Source organism: Taudactylus pleione, unplaced genomic scaffold (assembly GCF_031769625.1).
Source record: "Taudactylus pleione unplaced genomic scaffold, aTauple2 ptg000174l, whole genome shotgun sequence".
Lineage (NCBI taxonomy): Eukaryota > Metazoa > Chordata > Amphibia > Anura > Myobatrachidae > Taudactylus > Taudactylus pleione.
Genome location: NW_028284576.1, coordinates 6,337,964 through 6,360,232, shown reverse-complemented (window position 1 = coordinate 6,360,232; position 22,269 = coordinate 6,337,964). Strand labels below are relative to the sequence as shown.

The 22,269-nt window shown below is 35.7% G+C and overlaps 3 non-coding genes across 3 annotated transcripts; all 3 read left to right on the top strand.

The window, feature by feature from the left end:
• Positions 1–542: 542 nt before the first annotated feature.
• TRNAA-AGC (transfer RNA alanine (anticodon AGC)) lies at positions 543–615 on the top strand. The gene has a single exon. It is a non-coding gene; the product is annotated as a tRNA-Ala (tRNA).
• A 4,759-nt stretch (positions 616–5,374) lies between these two features.
• On the top strand, positions 5,375–5,447 carry TRNAA-AGC (transfer RNA alanine (anticodon AGC)). Its single transcript has one exon. It is a non-coding gene; the product is annotated as a tRNA-Ala (tRNA).
• Positions 5,448–10,207: 4,760 nt separating this feature from the next.
• TRNAA-AGC (transfer RNA alanine (anticodon AGC)) lies at positions 10,208–10,280 on the top strand. Its single transcript has one exon. It is a non-coding gene; the product is annotated as a tRNA-Ala (tRNA).
• The last annotated feature ends 11,989 nt before the right edge of the window (positions 10,281–22,269 follow it).

Here is a 22,269-nt window from a genome sequence, read left to right as displayed (position 1 = left end):
TAGGGGGATTTCAGTTAGTCCAAGGATCCAAGAATATGAGAACTTATTTGCAGTGTTATGAAAAATTCAAGTTATGCATTCACAATGATAGATGTGCCAAATTGTATTTATAATAAAGATAGAGAATGGTGGAACTGAGTTTTTTCAATATAAAGTTATATGGCATTTGGTAGCACTCCAAATATGCGTTATAAATTTGTGGGTATACTTAGGAATATCAGAAATATAATGAGATAAAAGGGAATATGACAGGGAGTTGGGCATTAAAATTCCTATGAGAAGGAAAGTAAGAATGTATCTCTGTTCACAATGGAAGTAAGTTGTGACAGTGCCACCAGATGTGGGAGAGTTTCCTCAGCCCCACAAAGTCTCCAACACAATGGTGATAAAGAAGGAAACATTTTATGAAATCATTAAGGTACAAAATACCAACGATAATGGGATTTCACTAAACTTGAGGCTAATGGATGTTTTTGAGATGTTATCTCTAAATGTAATCCAGTCCTCCTGGTGTAAGTGGTGTAAATGGTTTTAACATCAAAGGGGAATTAGCTCAAATGGTAGAGCGCTCGCTTAGCATGCGAGAGGTAGCGGGATCGATGCCCGCATTCTCCAGATAAGATTTTGGAACCAAAATTTGCTGTAATATATCATGTGAAGAATAACATTCCTGACCAAAATTCTTCACTGTTTTTATTTTCTTCTGATGCCCCAGAGGAATGCTGAGTTACATATAGTTATCTTGAAAATTACATGCAAACAATTTGGGGTTGATTCAAAGAGCTGATACACTACATTTCCTGTGAGTAACTGACTATAAGCCACACTTATGGTAGCTCCAAACTTGCAGCAATTTGTTGTAGCCCCATAATGCTGCAATAAAAAGTGATATCGGGTTGCAAGGGGTCCAATTTGAACTGCTGTAACTGGTGTTACTATACTGTTGCAAGGTTAACTTACCCCCTTTGTAAATAATTGAATCAACTTCTCAGAATTAACCCAGTGGATCCCAGTATCTGGAATATATTAATAAATTTTTCTTATTCTTCTGGCTAAAAGTCACTGTGAATTTTTAGGTTATTCTCTATATCTTCTTAGGACTGATCACTTGTTTTCAATTTGTATAGTTCTTTCTAGTATTATCTAACACTAGCTGGAAAGCCATGGATGTAGAGTTAGTAAAGTCATAGCTGTTAATTTCCATGTAAGTTTGTGTATTGAGGTAAAATGTAGACAAATGGCTGGTTAATTTTGTCAAATATAGAATCCTCCTGCCACAGAATAACAATACTAAAGACGTTCCTGGGTGGGCTTGAACCACCAAACTTTTGATTAACAACTGAATGCGTTAAGCAATTGCGCCACAGAGACACGTGAAAGTGCTTTCTAATGGATATTATCAGTAAGGGAAGATGAACCAGCAGAACTGAACTTAAACTGCTTAAAAGTTTCTAACTTGGATCATTTCTTACAAATGGACACTATAATATGAACTTGTGCAAAGTAATAAATAACAGGATTATACCCTGTGAATTGAGAATTTTGTCAGGGTGTGAAAATATCTTAGTCATGATTGGGGCGAATCAATCCAGTTATAAAAGGGTTGAAATAGGGGGATTTCAGTTAGTCCAAGGATCCAAGAATATGAGAACTTATTTGCAGTGTTATGAAAAATTCAAGTTATGTATTCACAATGATAGATGTGCCAAATTGTATTTTTAATAAAGATAGAGAATGGTGGAACTGAGTTTTTTCAATATAAAGCTATATGGCACTTGGTAGCACTCAAAATATGCGTTATAAATTTGTGGGTAGACTTAGGAATGTCAGAAATATAATGAGATAAAAGGGAATATAACAGGGAGTTGGGCATTAAAATTCCTATGAGAAGGAAAGTAAGACAATGTATCTCTGTTCACAATGGAAGTAAGTTGTGACAGTGCCACCAGATGTGGGACAGTTTCCTCAGCCCCACAAACTCTCCAACACAATGGTGATAAAGAAGGAAACATTTTATGAAATCATTAAGGTACTAAATACCAACGATAATGGGATTTCACTAAACTTGAGGCTAATGGATGTTTTTGAGATGTTATCTCTAAATGTAATCCAGTCCTCCTGGTGTAAGTGGTGTAAATAGTTTTAACATCAAAGGGGAATTAGCTCAAATGGTAGAGCGCTCGCTTAGCATGCGAGAAGTAGCGGGATCGATGCTCGCATTCTCCAGATAAGATTTTGGAACCAAAATTTGCTGCAATATATCATGTGAAGAATAACATTCCTGACCAAAATTCTTCACTGTTTTTATTTTCTTCTGATGCCCCAGAGGAATGCTGAGTTACATATAGTTATCTTGAAAATTACATGCAAACAATTTGGGGTTGATTCAAAGAGCTGATACACCACATTTCCTGTGAGTAGCTGACTATAAGCCACATGTATGGTAGCTCCAAACTTGCAGCAATTTGTTGTAGCCCCATAATGCTGCATAAAAAAGTGATATCGGGTTGCTAGGGGTCCAATTTCAACTACTGTAACTGGTGTTACTATACTGTTGCAAGGTTAACTTACCCACTTTGTAAATAATTGAATCAACTTCTCAGAATTAACCCTGTGGATCCCAGTATCTGGTATATATTAATACATTTTTCTTATTCTTCTGGCTAAAAGTCACCATGAATTTTTAGCTTATTCTCTATATCTTCTTAGGACTGATCACTTGTTTTCAATTTGTAAAGTTCTTTCTAGTTTTATCTAACACTAGCTGGAAAGCCATGGATGTAGAGTTAGTAAAGTCATAGCTGTTAATTTCCATGTAAGTTTGTGTATTGAGGTAAAATGTAGACAAATGGCTGGTAAATTTTGTCAAATATAGAATCCTCCTGCCACAGAATAACAAATACTAAAGACATTCCTGGGTGGGCTTGAATCACCAAACTTTTGATTAACAACTGAACACATTAAGCAATTGCGCCACAGAGACACGTGAAAGTGCTTTCTAATGGATATTATCAGTAAGGGAAGATGAACCAGCAGAACTGAACTTAAACTGCTTAAAAGTTTCTAACTTGGATCATTTCTTACAAATGGACACTATAATATGAACTTGTGCAAAGTAAGAAATAACAGGATTATACCCTGTGAATTGAGAATTTTGTCAGGGTGTGAAAATATCTTAGTCATGATGGGGGCGAATCAATCCAGTTATAAAAGGGTTGAAATAGGGGGATTTCAGTTAGTCCAAGGATCCAAGAATATGAGAATTTATTTGCAGTGTTATGAAAAATTCTAGTGATGTATTCACAATGATAGGTGTGCCATATTGTATTTATAATGAAGATAGAGAATGGTGGAAATGAGTTTTTTCAATATAAAGCTATATGGCACTTGGTAGCACTCAAAATATGCGTTATAAATTTGTGGGTATACTTAGGAATATCAGAAATATAATGAGATAAATGGGAATAAGACAGGGAGTTGGGCATTAAAATTCCTATGAGAAGGAAAGTAAGACAATGTATCTCTGTTCACAAGGGAAGTAAGTTGTGACAGTGCCACCAGATGTGGGACAGTTTACTCCGCCCCACAAAGTCTCCAACACAATGGGTTTAAAGAAGGAAACATTTTATGAAATCATTAAGGTACTAAATACCAACGATAATGGGATTTCACTAAACTTGAGGCTAATGGATGTTTTTGAGATGTTATCTCTAAATGTAATCCAGTCCTCCTGGTGTAAGTGGTGTAAATGGCTTTAACATCAAAGGGGAATTAGCTCAAATGGTAGAGCGCTCGCTTAGCATGCGAGAAGTAGCGGGATCGATGCCCGCATTCTCCAGATAACATTTTGGAACCAAAATTTGCTGCAATATATCAAGTGAAGAATAACATTCCTGACCAAAATTCTTCACTGTTTTTATTTTCTTCTGATGCCCCAGAGGAATGCTGAGTTACATATAGTTATCTTGAAAATTAAATGCAAACAATTTGGGGTTGATTCAAAGAGCTGATACACCACATTTCCTGTGAGTAACTGACTATAAGCCACACTTATGGTAGTTCCAAACTTGCAGCAATTTGTTGTAGCCCCATAATGCTGCATAAAAAGTGATATCGGGTTGCTAGTGGTCAAATTTGAACTGCTGTAACTGGTGTTACTATACTGTTGCAAGGTTAACTTTCCCCCTTTGTTAATAATTGAATCAACTTCTCAGAATTAACCCAGTGGATCCCAGTATCTGGTATATATTAATACATTTTTCTTATTCTTCTGGCTAAAAGTCACTGTGAATTTTTAGCTTATTCTCTAAATCTTCTTAGGACTGATCACTTGTTTTCAATTTGTAAAGTTCTTTCTAGTATTATCTAACACTAGCTGGAAAGCCATGGATGTAGAGTTAGTAAAGTCATAGCTGCTAATTTCCATGTAAGTTTGTGTATTGAGGTAAAATGTAGACAAATGGCTGGTAAATTTTGTCAAATATAGATTCCTCCTGCCACAGAATAACAAATACTAAAGACATTCCTGGGTGGGATTGAACCACCAAACTTTTGATTAACAACTGAACGCGTTAAGCAATTGCGCCACAGAGACGCGTGAAAGTGCTTTCTAATGGATATTATCAGTAAGGGAAGATGAACCAGCAGAACTGAACTTAAACTGCTTAAAAGTTTCTAACTTGGATCATTTCTTACAAATGGACACTATAATATGAACTTGTGCAAAGTAAAAAATAACAGGATTATACCCTGTGAATTGAGAATTTTGTCAGGGTGTGAAAATATCTTAGTCATGATTGGGGCAAATCAATCCAGTTATAAAAGGGTTGAAATAGGGGGATTTCAGTTAGTCCAAGGATCCAAGAATATGAGAACTTATTTGCAGTGTTATGAAAAATTCAAGTTATGCATTCACAATGATAGATGTGCCAAATTGTATTTATAATAAAGATAGAGAATGGTGGAACTGAGTTTTTTCAATATAAAGTTATATGGCATTTGGTAGCACTCCAAATATGCGTTATAAATTTGTGGGTATACTTAGGAATATCAGAAATATAATGAGATAAAAGGGAATATGACAGGGAGTTGGGCATTAAAATTCCTATGAGAAGGAAAGTAAGAATGTATCTCTGTTCACAATGGAAGTAAGTTGTGACAGTGCCACCAGATGTGGGAGAGTTTCCTCAGCCCCACAAAGTCTCCAACACAATGGTGATAAAGAAGGAAACATTTTATGAAATCATTAAGGTACAAAATACCAACGATAATGGGATTTCACTAAACTTGAGGCTAATGGATGTTTTTGAGATGTTATCTCTAAATGTAATCCAGTCCTCCTGGTGTAAGTGGTGTAAATGGTTTTAACATCAAAGGGGAATTAGCTCAAATGGTAGAGCGCTCGCTTAGCATGCGAGAGGTAGCGGGATCGATGCCCGCATTCTCCAGATAAGATTTTGGAACCAAAATTTGCTGTAATATATCATGTGAAGAATAACATTCCTGACCAAAATTCTTCACTGTTTTTATTTTCTTCTGATGCCCCAGAGGAATGCTGAGTTACATATAGTTATCTTGAAAATTACATGCAAACAATTTGGGGTTGATTCAAAGAGCTGATACACTACATTTCCTGTGAGTAACTGACTATAAGCCACACTTATGGTAGCTCCAAACTTGCAGCAATTTGTTGTAGCCCCATAATGCTGCAATAAAAAGTGATATCGGGTTGCAAGGGGTCCAATTTGAACTGCTGTAACTGGTGTTACTATACTGTTGCAAGGTTAACTTACCCCCTTTGTAAATAATTGAATCAACTTCTCAGAATTAACCCAGTGGATCCCAGTATCTGGAATATATTAATAAATTTTTCTTATTCTTCTGGCTAAAAGTCACTGTGAATTTTTAGGTTATTCTCTATATCTTCTTAGGACTGATCACTTGTTTTCAATTTGTATAGTTCTTTCTAGTATTATCTAACACTAGCTGGAAAGCCATGGATGTAGAGTTAGTAAAGTCATAGCTGTTAATTTCCATGTAAGTTTGTGTATTGAGGTAAAATGTAGACAAATGGCTGGTTAATTTTGTCAAATATAGAATCCTCCTGCCACAGAATAACAATACTAAAGACGTTCCTGGGTGGGCTTGAACCACCAAACTTTTGATTAACAACTGAATGCGTTAAGCAATTGCGCCACAGAGACACGTGAAAGTGCTTTCTAATGGATATTATCAGTAAGGGAAGATGAACCAGCAGAACTGAACTTAAACTGCTTAAAAGTTTCTAACTTGGATCATTTCTTACAAATGGACACTATAATATGAACTTGTGCAAAGTAAGAAATAACAGGATTATACCCTGTGAATTGAGAATTTTGTCAGGGTGTGAAAATATCTTAGTCATGATGGGGGCGAATCAATCCAGTTATAAAAGGGTTGAAATAGGGGGATTTCAGTTAGTCCAAGGATCCAAGAATATGAGAACTTATTTGCAGTGTTATGAAAAATTCAAGTTATGTATTCACAATGATAGATGTGCCAAATTGTATTTTTAATAAAGATAGAGAATGGTGGAACTGAGTTTTTTCAATATAAAGCTATATGGCACTTGGTAGCACTCAAAATATGCGTTATAAATTTGTGGGTAGACTTAGGAATGTCAGAAATATAATGAGATAAAAGGGAATATAACAGGGAGTTGGGCATTAAAATTCCTATGAGAAGGAAAGTAAGACAATGTATCTCTGTTCACAATGGAAGTAAGTTGTGACAGTGCCACCAGATGTGGGACAGTTTCCTCAGCCCCACAAACTCTCCAACACAATGGTGATAAAGAAGGAAACATTTTATGAAATCATTAAGGTACTAAATACCAACGATAATGGGATTTCACTAAACTTGAGGCTAATGGATGTTTTTGAGATGTTATCTCTAAATGTAATCCAGTCCTCCTGGTGTAAGTGGTGTAAATAGTTTTAACATCAAAGGGGAATTAGCTCAAATGGTAGAGCGCTCGCTTAGCATGCGAGAAGTAGCGGGATCGATGCTCGCATTCTCCAGATAAGATTTTGGAACCAAAATTTGCTGCAATATATCATGTGAAGAATAACATTCCTGACCAAAATTCTTCACTGTTTTTATTTTCTTCTGATGCCCCAGAGGAATGCTGAGTTACAAATAGTTATCTTGAAAATTACATGCAAACAATTTGGGGTTAATTCAAAGAGCTGAAACACCACATTTCCTGTGAGTAACTGACTATAAGCCACACTTATGGTAGCTCCAAACTTGCAGCAATTTGTTGTAGCCCCATAATGCTGCATAAAAAAGTGATATCGGGTTGCTAGGGGTCCAATTTCAACTGCTATAGCTGGTGTTACTATACTGTTGCAAGGTTAACTTACCCCCTTTGTAAATAATTGAATCAACTTCTCAGAATTAACCCAGTGGATCCCAGTATCTGGTATATATTAATACATTTTTCTTATTCTTCTTGATAAAAGTCACTGTGAATTTTTAGCTTATTCTCTATATCTTCTTAGGACTGATCACTTGTTTTCAATTTGTAAAGTTCTTTCTAGTATTATCTAACACTAGCTGGAAAGCCATGGATGTAGAGTTAGTAAAGTCATAGCTGTTAATTTCCATGTAAGTTTGTGCATTGAGGTAAAATGTAGACAAATGGCTGGAAAATTTTGTCAAATATAGAATCCTCCTGCCACAGTAAACAAAAAACTAAATACATTCCAGGGTGTGCTTGAACCACCAAACTTTTGATTAACAACTGAACGTATTAAGCAATTGAGACCACAGAGACACGTGAAAGTGCTTTCTAATGGATATTATTAGTAAGGGAAGATGAACCAGCAGAACTGAACTTAAACTGCTTAAAAGTTTCTAACTTGGATCATTTCTTACAAATGGACACTATAATATGAACTTGTGCAAAGTAAGAAATAACAGGATTATACCCTGTGAATTGAGAATTTTGTCAGGGTGTGAAAATATCTTAGTCATGATGGGGGCGAATCAATCCAGTTATAAAAGGGTTGAAATAGGGGGATTTCAGTTAGTCCAAGGATCCAAGAATATGAGAATTTATTTGCAGTGTTATGAAAAATTCTAGTGATGTATTCACAATGATAGGTGTGCCATATTGTATTTATAATGAAGATAGAGAATGGTGGAAATGAGTTTTTTCAATATAAAGCTATATGGCACTTGGTAGCACTCAAAATATGCGTTATAAATTTGTGGGTATACTTAGGAATATCAGAAATATAATGAGATAAATGGGAATAAGACAGGGAGTTGGGCATTAAAATTCCTATGAGAAGGAAAGTAAGACAATGTATCTCTGTTCACAAGGGAAGTAAGTTGTGACAGTGCCACCAGATGTGGGACAGTTTACTCCGCCCCACAAAGTCTCCAACACAATGGGTTTAAAGAAGGAAACATTTTATGAAATCATTAAGGTACTAAATACCAACGATAATGGGATTTCACTAAACTTGAGGCTAATGGATGTTTTTGAGATGTTATCTCTAAATGTAATCCAGTCCTCCTGGTGTAAGTGGTGTAAATGACTTTAACATCAAAGGGGAATTAGCTCAAATGGTAGAGCGCTCGCTTAGCATGCGAGAAGTAGCGGGATCGATGCCCGCATTCTCCAGATAACATTTTGGAACCAAAATTTGCTGCAATATATCAAGTGAAGAATAACATTCCTGACCAAAATTCTTCACTGTTTTTATTTTCTTCTGATGCCCCAGAGGAATGCTGAGTTACATATAGTTATCTTGAAAATTAAATGCAAACAATTTGGGGTTGATTCAAAGAGCTGATACACGACATTTCCTGTGAGTAACTGACTATAAGCCACACTTATGGTAGTTCCAAACTTGCAGCAATTTGTTGTAGCCCCATAATGCTGCATAAAAAGTGATATCGGGTTGCTAGTGGTCAAATTTGAACTGCTGTAACTGGTGTTACTATACTGTTGCAAGGTTAACTTTCCCCCTTTGTTAATAATTGAATCAACTTCTCAGAATTAACCCAGTGGATCCCAGTATCTGGTATATATTAATACATTTTTCTTATTCTTCTGGCTAAAAGTCACTGTGAATTTTTAGCTTATTCTCTAAATCTTCTTAGGACTGATCACTTGTTTTCAATTTGTAAAGTTCTTTCTAGTATTATCTAACACTAGCTGGAAAGCCATGGATGTAGAGTTAGTAAAGTCATAGCTGCTAATTTCCATGTAAGTTTGTGTATTGAGGTAAAATGTAGACAAATGGCTGGTAAATTTTGTCAAATATAGATTCCTCCTGCCACAGAATAACAAATACTAAAGACATTCCTGGGTGGGATTGAACCACCAAACTTTTGATTAACAACTGAACGCGTTAAGCAATTGCGCCACAGAGACGCGTGAAAGTGCTTTCTAATGGATATTATCAGTAAGGGAAGATGAACCAGCAGAACTGAACTTAAACTGCTTAAAAGTTTCTAACTTGGATCATTTCTTACAAATGGACACTATAATATGAACTTGTGCAAAGTAAAAAATAACAGGATTATACCCTGTGAATTGAGAATTTTGTCAGGGTGTGAAAATATCTTAGTCATGATTGGGGCAAATCAATCCAGTTATAAAAGGGTTGAAATAGGGGGATTTCAGTTAGTCCAAGGATCCAAGAATATGAGAACTTATTTGCAGTGTTATGAAAAATTCAAGTTATGCATTCACAATGATAGATGTGCCAAATTGTATTTATAATAAAGATAGAGAATGGTGGAACTGAGTTTTTTCAATATAAAGTTATATGGCATTTGGTAGCACTCCAAATATGCGTTATAAATTTGTGGGTATACTTAGGAATATCAGAAATATAATGAGATAAAAGGGAATATGACAGGGAGTTGGGCATTAAAATTCCTATGAGAAGGAAAGTAAGAATGTATCTCTGTTCACAATGGAAGTAAGTTGTGACAGTGCCACCAGATGTGGGAGAGTTTCCTCAGCCCCACAAAGTCTCCAACACAATGGTGATAAAGAAGGAAACATTTTATGAAATCATTAAGGTACTAAATACCAACGATAATGGGATTTCACTAAACTTGAGGCTAATGGATGTTTTTGAGATGTCATCTCTAAATGTAATCCAGTCCTCCTGGTGTAAGTGGTGTAAATGGTTTTAACATCAAAGGGGAATTAGCTCAAATGGTAGAGCGCTCGCTTAGCATGCGAGAGGTAGCGGGATCGATGCCCGCATTCTCCAGATAAGATTTTGGAACCAAAATTTGCTGTAATATATCATGTGAAGAAAAACATTCCTGACCAAAATTCTTCACTGTTTTTATTTTCTTCTGATGCCCCAGAGGAATGCTGAGTTACATATAGTTATCTTGAAAATTACATGCAAACAATTTGGGGTTGATTCAAAGAGCTGATACACTACATTTCGTGTGAGTAACTGACTATAAGCCACACTTATGGTAGCTCCAAACTTGCAGCAATTTGTTGTAGCCCCATAATGCTGCAATAAAAAGTGATATCGGGTTGCAAGGGGTCCAATTTGAACTGCTGTAACTGGTGTTACTATACTGTTGCAAGGTTAACTTACCCCCTTTGTAAATAATTGAATCAACTTCTCAGAATTAACCCAGTGGATCCCAGTATCTGGAATATATTAATACATTTTTCTTATTCTTCTGGCTAAAAGTCACTGTGAATTTTTAGGTTATTCTCTATATCTTCTTAGGACTGATCACTTGTTTTCAATTTGTATAGTTCTTTCTAGTATTATCTAACACTAGCTGGAAAGCCATGGATGTAGAGTTAGTAAAGTCATAGCTGTTAATTTCCATGTAAGTTTGTGTATTGAGGTAAAATGTAGACAAATGGCTGGTTAATTTTGTCAAATATAGAATCCTCCTGCCACAGAATAACAATACTAAAGACGTTCCTGGGTGGGCTTGAACCACCAAACTTTTGATTAACAACTGAATGCGTTAAGCAATTGCGCCACAGAGACACGTGAAAGTGCTTTCTAATGGATATTATCAGTAAGGGAAGATGAACCAGCAGAACTGAACTTAAACTGCTTAAAAGTTTCTAACTTGGATCATTTCTTACAAATGGACACTATAATATGAACTTGTGCAAAGTAATAAATAACAGGATTATACCCTGTGAATTGAGAATTTTGTCAGGGTGTGAAAATATCTTAGTCATGATGGGGGCGAATCAATCCAGTTATAAAAGGGTTGAAATAGGGGGATTTCAGTTAGTCCAAGGATCCAAGAATATGAGAACTTATTTGCAGTGTTATGAAAAATTCAAGTTATGTATTCACAATGATAGATGTGCCAAATTGTATTTTTAATAAAGATAGAGAATGGTGGAACTGAGTTTTTTCAATATAAAGCTATATGGCACTTGGTAGCACTCAAAATATGCGTTATAAATTTGTGGGTAGACTTAGGAATGTCAGAAATATAATGAGATAAAAGGGAATATAACAGGGAGTTGGGCATTAAAATTCCTATGAGAAGGAAAGTAAGACAATGTATCTCTGTTCACAATGGAAGTAAGTTGTGACAGTGCCACCAGATGTGGGACAGTTTCCTCAGCCCCACAAACTCTCCAACACAATGGTGATAAAGAAGGAAACATTTTATGAAATCATTAAGGTACTAAATACCAACGATAATGGGATTTCACTAAACTTGAGGCTAATGGATGTTTTTGAGATGTTATCTCTAAATGTAATCCAGTCCTCCTGGTGTAAGTGGTGTAAATAGTTTTAACATCAAAGGGGAATTAGCTCAAATGGTAGAGCGCTCGCTTAGCATTCGAGAAGTAGCGGGATCTATGCTCGCATTCTCCAGATAAGATTTTGGAACCAAAATTTGCTGCAATATATCATGTGAAGAATAACATTCCTGACCAAAATTCTTCACTGTTTTTATTTTCTTCTGATGCCCCAGAGGAATGCTGAGTTACAAATAGTTATCTTGAAAATTACATGCAAACAATTTGGGGTTAATTCAAAGAGCTGAAACACCACATTTCCTGTGAGTAACTGACTATAAGCCACACTTATGGTAGCTCCAAACTTGCAGCAATTTGTTGTAGCCCCATAATGCTACATAAAAAAGTGATATCGGGTTGCTAGGGGTCCAATTTCAACTGCTATAGCTGGTGTTACTATACTGTTGCAAGGTTAACTTACCCCCTTTGTAAATAATTGAATCAACTTCTCAGAATTAACCCAGTGGATCCCAGTATCTGGTATATATTAATACATTTTTCTTATTCTTCTTGATAAAAGTCACTGTGAATTTTTAGCTTATTCTCTATATCTTCTTAGGACTGATCACTTGTTTTCAATTTGTAAAGTTCTTTCTAGTATTATCTAACACTAGCTGGAAAGCCATGGATGTAGAGTTAGTAAAGTCATAGCTGTTAATTTCCATGTAAGTTTGTGCATTGAGGTAAAATGTAGACAAATGGTTGGAAAATTTTGTCAAATATAGAATCCTCCTGCCACAGAATAACAAAAACTAAATACATTCCAGGGTGTGCTTGAACCACCAAACTTTTGATTAACAACTGAACGTATTAAGCAATTGAGACCACAGAGACACGTGAAAGTGCTTTCTAATGGATATTATTAGTAAGGGAAGATGAACCAGCAGAACTGAACTTAAACTGCTTAAAAGTTTCTAACTTGGATCATTTCTTACAAATGGACACTATAATATGAACTTGTGCAAAGTAAGAAATAACAGGATTATACCCTGTGAATTGAGAATTTTGTCAGGGTGTGAAAATATCTTAGTCATGATGGGGGCGAATCAATCCAGTTATAAAAGGGTTGAAATAGGGGGATTTCAGTTAGTCCAAGGATCCAAGAATATGAGAACTTATTTGCAGTGTTATGAAAAATTCTAGTGATGTATTCACAATGATAGATGTGCCATATTGTATTTATAATGAAGATAGAGAATGGTGGAAATGAGTTTTTTCAATATAAAGCTATATGGCACTTGGTAGCACTCAAAATATGCGTTATAAATTTGTGGGTATACTTAGGAATATCAGAAATATAATGAGATAAATGGGAATAAGACAGGGAGTTGGGCATTAAAATTCCTATGAGAAGGAAAGTAAGACAATGTATCTCTGTTCACAAGGGAAGTAAGTTGTGACAGTGCCACCAGATGTGGGACAGTTTACTCCGCCCCACAAAGTCTCCAACACAATGGGTTTAAAGAAGGAAACATTTTATGAAATCATTAAGGTACTAAATACCAACGATAATGGGATTTCACTAAACTTGAGGCTAATGGATGTTTTTGAGATGTTATCTCTAAATGTAATCCATTCCTCCTGGTGTAAGTGGTGTAAATGGTTTTAACATCAAAGGGGAATTAGCTCAAATGGTAGAGCGCTCGCTTAGCATGCGAGAAGTAGCGGGATCGATGCCCGCATTCTCCAGATAACATTTTGGAACCAAAATTTGCTGCAATATATCAAGTGAAGAATAACATTCCTGACCAAAATTCTTCACTGTTTTTATTTTCTTCTGATGCCCCAGAGGAATGCTGAGTTACATATAGTTATCTTCAAAATTAAATGCAAACAATTTGGGGTTGATTCAAAGAGCTGATACACCACATTTCCTGTGAGTAACTGACTATAAGCCACACTTATGGTAGTTCCAAACTTGCAGCAATTTGTTGTAGCCCCATAATGCTGCATAAAAATGTGATATCGGGTTGCTAGTGGTCAAATTTGAACTGCTGTAACTGGTGTTACTATACTGTTGCAAGGTTAACTTTCCCCCTTTGTTAATAATTGAATCAACTTCTCAGAATTAACCCAGTGGATCCCAGTATCTGGTATATATTAATACATTTTTCTTATTCTTCTGGCTAAAAGTCACTGTGAATTTTTAGCTTATTCTCTAAATCTTCTTAGGACTGATCACTTGTTTTCAATTTGTAAAGTTCTTTCTAGTATTATCTAACACTAGCTGGAAAGCCATGGATGTAGAGTTAGTAAAGTCATAGCTGCTAATTTCCATGTAAGTTTGTGTATTGAGGTAAAATGTAGACAAATGGCTGGTAAATTTTGTCAAATATAGATTCCTCCTGCCACAGAATAACAAATACTAAAGACATTCCTGGGTGGGATTGAACCACCAAACTTTTGATTAACAACTGAACGCGTTAAGCAATTGCGCCACAGAGACGCGTGAAAGTGCTTTCTAATGGATATTATCAGTAAGGGAAGATGAACCAGCAGAACTGAACTTAAACTGCTTAAAAGTTTCTAACTTGGATCATTTCTTACAAATGGACACTATAATATGAACTTGTGCAAAGTAAAAAATAACAGGATTATACCCTGTGAATTGAGAATTTTGTCAGGGTGTGAAAATATCTTAGTCATGATGGGGGCAAATCAATCCAGTTATAAAAGGGTTGAAATAGGGGGATTTCAGTTAGTCCAAGGATCCAAGAATATGAGAACTTATTTGCAGTGTTATGAAAAATTCAAGTTATGCATTCACAATGATAGATGTGCCAAATTGTATTTATAATAAAGATAGAGAATGGTGGAACTGAGTTTTTTCAATATAAAGATATATGGCATTTGGAAGCACTCCAAATATGCGTTATAAATTTGTGGGTATACTTAGGAATATCAGAAATATAATGAGATAAAAGGGAATATGACAGGGAGTTGGGCATTAAAATTCCTATGAGAAGGAAAGTAAGAATGTATCTCTGTTCACAATGGAAGTAAGTTGTGACAGTGCCACCAGATGTGGGAGAGTTTCCTCAGCCCCACAAAGTCTCCAACACAATGGTGATAAAGAAGGAAACATTTTATGAAATCATTAAGGTACTAAATACCAACGATAATGGGATTTCACTAAACTTGAGGCTAATGGATGTTTTTGAGATGTTATCTCTAAATGTAATCCAGTCCTCCTGGTGTAAGTGGTGTAAATGGTTTTAACATCAAAGTGGAATTAGCTCAAATGGTAGAGCGCTCGCTTAGCATGCGAGAGGTAGCGGGATCGATGCCCGCATTCTCCAGATAAGATTTTGGAACCAAAATTTGCTGTAATATATCATGTGAAGAATAACATTCCTGACCAAAATTCTTCACTGTTTTTATTTTCTTCTGATGCCCCAGAGGAATGCTGAGTTACATATAGTTATCTTGAAAATTACATGCAAACAATTTGGGGTTGATTCAAAGAGCTGATGCACTACATTTCCTGTGAGTAACTGACTATAAGCCACACTTATGGTAGCTCCAAACTTGCAGCAATTTGTTGTAGCCCCATAATGCTGCAATAAAAAGTGATATCGGGTTGCAAGGGGTCCAATTTGAACTGCTATAGCTGGTGTTACTATACTGTTGCAAGGTTAACTTACCCCCTTTGTAAATAATTGAATCAACTTCTCAGAATTAACCCAGTGGATCCCAGTATCTGGTATATATTAATACATTTTTCTTATTCTTCTTGATAAAAGTCACTGTGAATTTTTAGCTTATTCTCTATATCTTCTTAGGACTGATCACTTGTTTTCAATTTGTAAAGTTCTTTCTAGTATTATCTAACACTAGCTGGAAAGCCATGGATGTAGAGTTAGTAAAGTCATAGCTGTTAATTTCCATGTAAGTTTGTGCATTGAGGTAAAATGTAGACAAATGGCGGGAAAATTTTGTCAAATATAGAATCCTCCTGCCACAGAATAACAAATACTAAATACATTCCAGGGTGTGCTTGAACCACCAAACTTTTGATTAACAACTGAACGTATTAAGCAATTGAGACCACAGAGACACGTGAAAGTGCTTTCTAATGGATATTATCAGTAAGGGAAGATGAACCAGCAGAACTGAACTTAAACTGCTTAAAAGTTTCTAACTTGGATCATTTCTTACAAATGGACACTATAATATGAACTTGTGCAAAGTAAGAAATAACAGGATTATACCCTGTGAATTGAGAATTTTGTCAGGGATGTGAAAATATCTTAGTCATGATGGGGGCGAATCAATCCAGTTATAAAAGGGTTGAAATAGGGGGATTTCAGTTAGTCCAAGGATCAAAGAATATGAGAACTTATTTGCAGTGTTATGAAAAATTCTAGTGATGTATTCACAATGATAGGTGTGCCATATTGTATTTATAATGAAGATAGAGAATGGTGGAAATGAGTTTTTTCAATATAAAGCTATATGGCACTTGGTAGCACTCAAAATATGCGTTATAAATTTGTGGGTATACTTAGGAATATCAGAAATATAATGAGATAAATGGGAATAAGACAGGGAGTTGGGCATTAAAATTCCTATGAGAAGGAAAGTAAGACAATGTATCTCTGTTCACAAGGGAAGTAAGTTGTGACAGTGCCACCAGATGTGGGACAGTTTACTCCGCCCCACAAAGTCTCCAACACAATGGGTTTAAAGAAGGAAACATTTTATGAAATCATTAAGGTACTAAATACCAACGATAATGGGATTTCACTAAACTTGAGGCTAATGGATGTTTTTGAGATGTTATCTCTAAATGTAATCCAGTCCTCCTGGTGTAAGTGGTGTAAATGGTTTTAACATCAAAGGGGAATTAGCTCAAATGGTAGAGCGCTCGCTTAGCATGCGAGAAGTAGCGGGATCGATGCCCGCATTCTCCAGATAACATTTTGGAACCAAAATTTGCTGCAATATATCAAGTGAAGAATAACATTCCTGACCAAAATTCTTCACTGTTTTTATTTTCTTCTGATGCCCCAGGGGAATGCTGAGTTACATATAGTTATCTTGAAAATTAAATGCAAACAATTTGGGGTTGATTCAAAGAGCTGATACACCACATTTCCTGTGAGTAACTGACTATAAGCCACACTTATGGTAGTTCCAAACTTGCAGCAATTTGTTGTAGCCCCATAATGCTGCATAAAAATGTGATATCGGGTTGCTAGTGGTCAAATTTGAACTGCTGTAACTGGTGTTACTATACTGTTGCAAGGTTAACTTTCCACCTTTGTTAATAATTGAATCAACTTCTCAGAATTAACCCAGTGGATCCCAGTATCTGGTATATATTAATACATTTTTCTTATTCTTCTGGCTAAAAGTCACTGTGAATTTTTAGCTTATTCTCTAAATCTTCTTAGGACTGATCACTTGTTTTCAATTTGTAAAGTTCTTTCTAGTATTATCTAACACTAGCTGGAAAGCCATGGATGTAGAGTTAGTAAAGTCATAGCTGCTAATTTCCATGTAAGTTTGTGTATTGAGGTAAAATGTAGACAAATGGCTGGTAAATTTTGTCAAATATAGATTCCTCCTGCCACAGAATAACAAATACTAAAGACATTCCTGGGTGGGATTGAACCACCAAACTTTTGATTAACAACTGAACGCGTTAAGCAATTGCGCCACAGAGACGCGTGAAAGTGCTTTCTAATGGATATTATCAGTAAGGGAAGATGAACCAGCAGAACTGAACTTAAACTGCTTAAAAGTTTCTAACTTGGATCATTTCTTACAAATGGACACTATAATATGAACTTGTGCAAAGTAAAAAATAACAGGATTATACCCTGTGAATTGAGAATTTTGTCAGGGTGTGAAAATATCTTAGTCATGATGGGGGCAAATCAATCCAGTTATAAAAGGGTTGAAATAGGGGGATTTCAGTTAGTCCAAGGATCCAAGAATATGAGAACTTATTTGCAGTGTTATGAAAAATTCAAGTTATGCATTCACAATGATAGATGTGCCAAATTGTATTTATAATAAAGATAGAGAATGGTGGAACTGAGTTTTTTCAATATAAAGTTATATGGCATTTGGTAGCACTCCAAATATGCGTTATAAATTTGTGGGTATACTTAGGAATATCAGAAATATAATGAGATAAAAGGGAATATGACAGGGAGTTGGGCATTAAAATTCCTATGAGAAGGAAAGTAAGAATGTATCTCTGTTCACAATGGAAGTAAGTTGTGACAGTGCCACCAGATGTGGGAGAGTTTCCTCAGCCCCACAAAGTCTCCAACACAATGGTGATAAAGAAGGAAACATTTTATGAAATCATTAAGGTACTAAATACCAACGATAATGGGATTTCACTAAACTTGAGGCTAATGGATGTTTTTGAGATGTTATCTCTAAATGTAATACAGTCCTCCTGGTGTAAGTGGTGTAAATGGTTTTAACATCAAAGGGGAATTAGCTCAAATGGTAGAGCGCTCGCTTAGCATGCGAGAGGTAGCAGGATCGATGCCCGCATTCTCCAGATAACATTTTGGAACCAAAATTTGCTGTAATATATCATGTGAAGAATAACATTCCTGACCAAAATTCTTCACTGTTTTTATTTTCTTCTGATGCCCCAGAGGAATGCTGAGTTACATATAGTTATCTTGAAAATTACATGCAAACAATTTGGGGTTGATTCAAAGAGCTGATACACTACATTTCCTGTGAGTAACTGACTATAAGCCACACTTATGGTAGCTCCAAACTTGCAGCAATTTGTTGTAGCCCCATAATGCTGCAATAAAAAGTGATATCGGGTTGCAAGGGGTCCAATTTGAACTGCTGTAACTGGTGTTACTATACTGTTGCAAGGTTAACTTACCCCCTTTGTAAATAATTGAATCAACTTCTCAGAATTAACCCAGTGGATCCCAGTATCTGGAATATATTAATAAATTTTTCTTATTCTTCTGGCTAAAAGTCACTGTGAATTTTTAGCTTATTCTCTATATCTTCTTAGGACTGATCACTTGTTTTCAATTTGTATAGTTCTTTCTAGTATTATCTAACACTAGCTGGAAAGCCATGGATGTAGAGTTAGTAAAGTCATAGCTGTTAATTTCCATGTAAGTTTGTGTATTGAGGTAAAATGTAGACAAATGGCTGGTTAATTTTGTCAAATATAGAATCCTCCTGCCACAGAATAACAATACTAAAGACGTTCCTGGGTGGGCTTGAACCACCAAACTTTTGATTAACAACTGAATGCGTTAAGCAATTGCGCCACAGAGACACGTGAAAGTGCTTTCTAATGGATATTATCAGTAAGGGAAGATGAACCAGCAGAACTGAACTTAAACTGCTTAAAAGTTTCTAACTTGGATCATTTATTACAAATGGACACTATAATATGAACTTGTGTAAAGTAAAAAAAAACAGGATTATACCCTGTGAATTGAGAATTTTGTCAGGGTGTGAAAATATCTTAGTCATGATGGGGGCGAATCAATCCAGTTATAAAAGGGTTGAAATAGGGGTATTTCAGTTAGTCCAAGGATCCAAGAATATGAGAACTTATTTGCAGTGTTATGAAAAATTCAAGTTATGTATTCACAATGATAGATGTGCCAAATTGTATTTTTAATAAAGATAGAGAATAGTGGAACTGAGTTTTTTCAATATAAAGCTATATGGCACTTGGTAGCACTCAAAATATGCGTTATAAATTTGTGGGTATACTTAGGAATGTCAGAAATATAATGAGATAAAAGGGAATATGACAGGGAGTTGGGCATTAAAATTCCTATGAGAAGGAAAGTAAGACAATGTATCTCTGTTCACAATGGAAGTAAGTTGTGACAGTGCCACCAGATGTGGGACAGTTTCCTCAGCCCCACAAACTCTCCAACACAATGGTGATAAAGAAGGAAACATTTTATGAAATCATTAAGGTACTAAATACCAACGATAATGGGATTTCACTAAACTTGAGGCTAATGGATGTTTTTGAGATGTTATCTCTAAATGTAATCCAGTCCTCCTGGTGTAAGTGGTGTAAATGGTTTTAACATCAAAGGGGAATTAGCTCAAATGGTAGAGCGCTCGCTTAGCATGCGAGAAGTAGCGGGATCGATGCCCGCATTCTCCAGATAACATTTTGGAACCAAAATTTGCTGCAATATATCAAGTGAAGAATAACATTCCTGACCAAAATTCTTCACTGTTTTTATTTTCTTCTGATGCCCCAGAGGAATGCTGAGTTACATATAGTTATCTTGAAAATTAAATGCAAACAATTTGGGGTTGATTCAAAGAGCTGATACACCACATTTCCTGTGAGTAACTGACTATAAGCCACACTTATGGTAGTTCCAAACTTGCAGCAATTTGTTGAAGCCCCATAATGCTGCATAAAAATGTGATATCGGGTTGCTAGTGGTCAAATTTGAACTGCTGTAACTGGTGTTACTATACTGTTGCAAGGTTAACTTTCCCCCTTTGTTAATAATTGAATCAACTTCTCAGAATTAACCCAGTGGATCCCAGTATCTGGTATATATTAATAAATTTTTCTTATTCTTCTGGCTAAAAGTCACTGTGAATTTTTAGCTTATTCTCTAAATCTTCTTAGGACTGATCACTTGTTTTCAATTTGTAAAGTTCTTTCTAGTATTATCTAACACTAGCTGGAAAGCCATGGATGAAGAGTTAGTAAAGTCATAGCTGCTAATTTCCATGTAAGTTTGTGTATTGAGGTAAAATGTAGACAAATGGCTGGTAAATTTTGTCAAATATAGATTCCTCCTGCCACAGAATAACAAATACTAAAGACATTCCTGGGTGGGATTGAACCACCAAACTTTTGATTAACAACTGAACGCGTTAAGCAATTGCGCCACAGAGACGCGTGAAAGTGCTTTCTAATGGATATTATCAGTAAGGGAAGATGAACCAGCAGAACTGAACTTAAACTGCTTAAAAGTTTCTAACTTGGATCATTTCTTACAAATGGACACTATAATATGAACTTGTGCAAAGTAAAAAATAACAGGATTATACCCTGTGAATTGAGAATTTTGTCAGGGTGTGAAAATATCTTAGTCATGATGGGGGCAAATCAATCCAGTTATAAAAGGGTTGAAATAGGGGGATTTCAGTTAGTCCAAGGATCCAAGAATATGAGAACTTATTTGCAGTGTTATGAAAAATTCTAGTGATGTATTCATAATGATAGATGTGCCAAATTGTATTTATAATAAAGATAGAGAATGGTGGAAATGAGTTTTTTCAATATAAAGCTATATGGCATTTGGTAGCATTCAAAATATGTGTTATAAATTTGTGGGTATACTTAGGAATATCAGAAATATAATGAGATAAAAGGGAATATGACAGGGAGTTGGGCATTAAAATTCCTATGAGAAGGAAAGTAAGACAATGTTTCTCTGTTCACAATGGAAGTAAGTTGTGACAGTGCCACCAGATGTGGGACAGTTTCCTCAGCCCCACAAAGTCTCCAACACAATGGTGATAAAGAAGGAAACATTTTATGAAATCATTAAGGTACTAAATACCAATGATAATGGGATTTCACTAAACTTGAGGCTAATGGATGTTTTTGAGATGTTATCCCTAAATGTAATCCAGTCCTACTGGTGTAAGTGGTGTAAATGGCTTTGACATCAAAGGGGAATTAGCTCAAATGGTAGAGTGCTTGCTTAGCATGCGAGAGGTAGCGGGATCGATGCCTGCATTCTCCAGATAACATTTTGGAACCAAAATTTGCTGCAATATATCATGTGAGAATAACATTCCTGACCAAAATTCTTCACTGTTTTTATTTTCTTCTGATGCCCCAGAGGAATGCTGAGTTACATATAGTTATCTTGAAAATTACATGCAAACAATTTGGGGTTGATTCAAAGAGCTGATACACCACATTTCCTGTGAGTAACTGACTATAAGCCACACTTATGGTAGCTCCAAACTTGCAGTAATTTGTTGTAGCCCCATAATGCGCAATAAAAAAGTGATATCGGGTTGCAAGGGGTCCAATTTCAACTGCTGTAACTGGTGTTACTATACTGTTGCAAGGTTAACTTACCCCCTTTGTAAATAATTGAATCAACTTCTCAGAATTAACCCAGTGGATCCCAGTATCTGGTATATGTTAATACATTTTTCTTATTCTTCTGGCTAAAAGTCAACGTGAATTTTTAGCTTATTATCTATCTCTTCTTAGGACTGATCACTTGTTTTCAATATGTAAAGTTCTTTCTAGTATTATCTAACACTAGCTGGAAAGCCATGGATGTAGAGTTAGTAAAGTCATAGCGGTTAATTTCCATGTAAGTTTGTGTATTGAGGTAAAATGTAGACAAATGGCTGGTAAATTTTGTAAAATATAGAATCCTCCTGCCACAGAATAACAAATACTAAAGACATTCCTGGGTGGGCTTGAACCACCA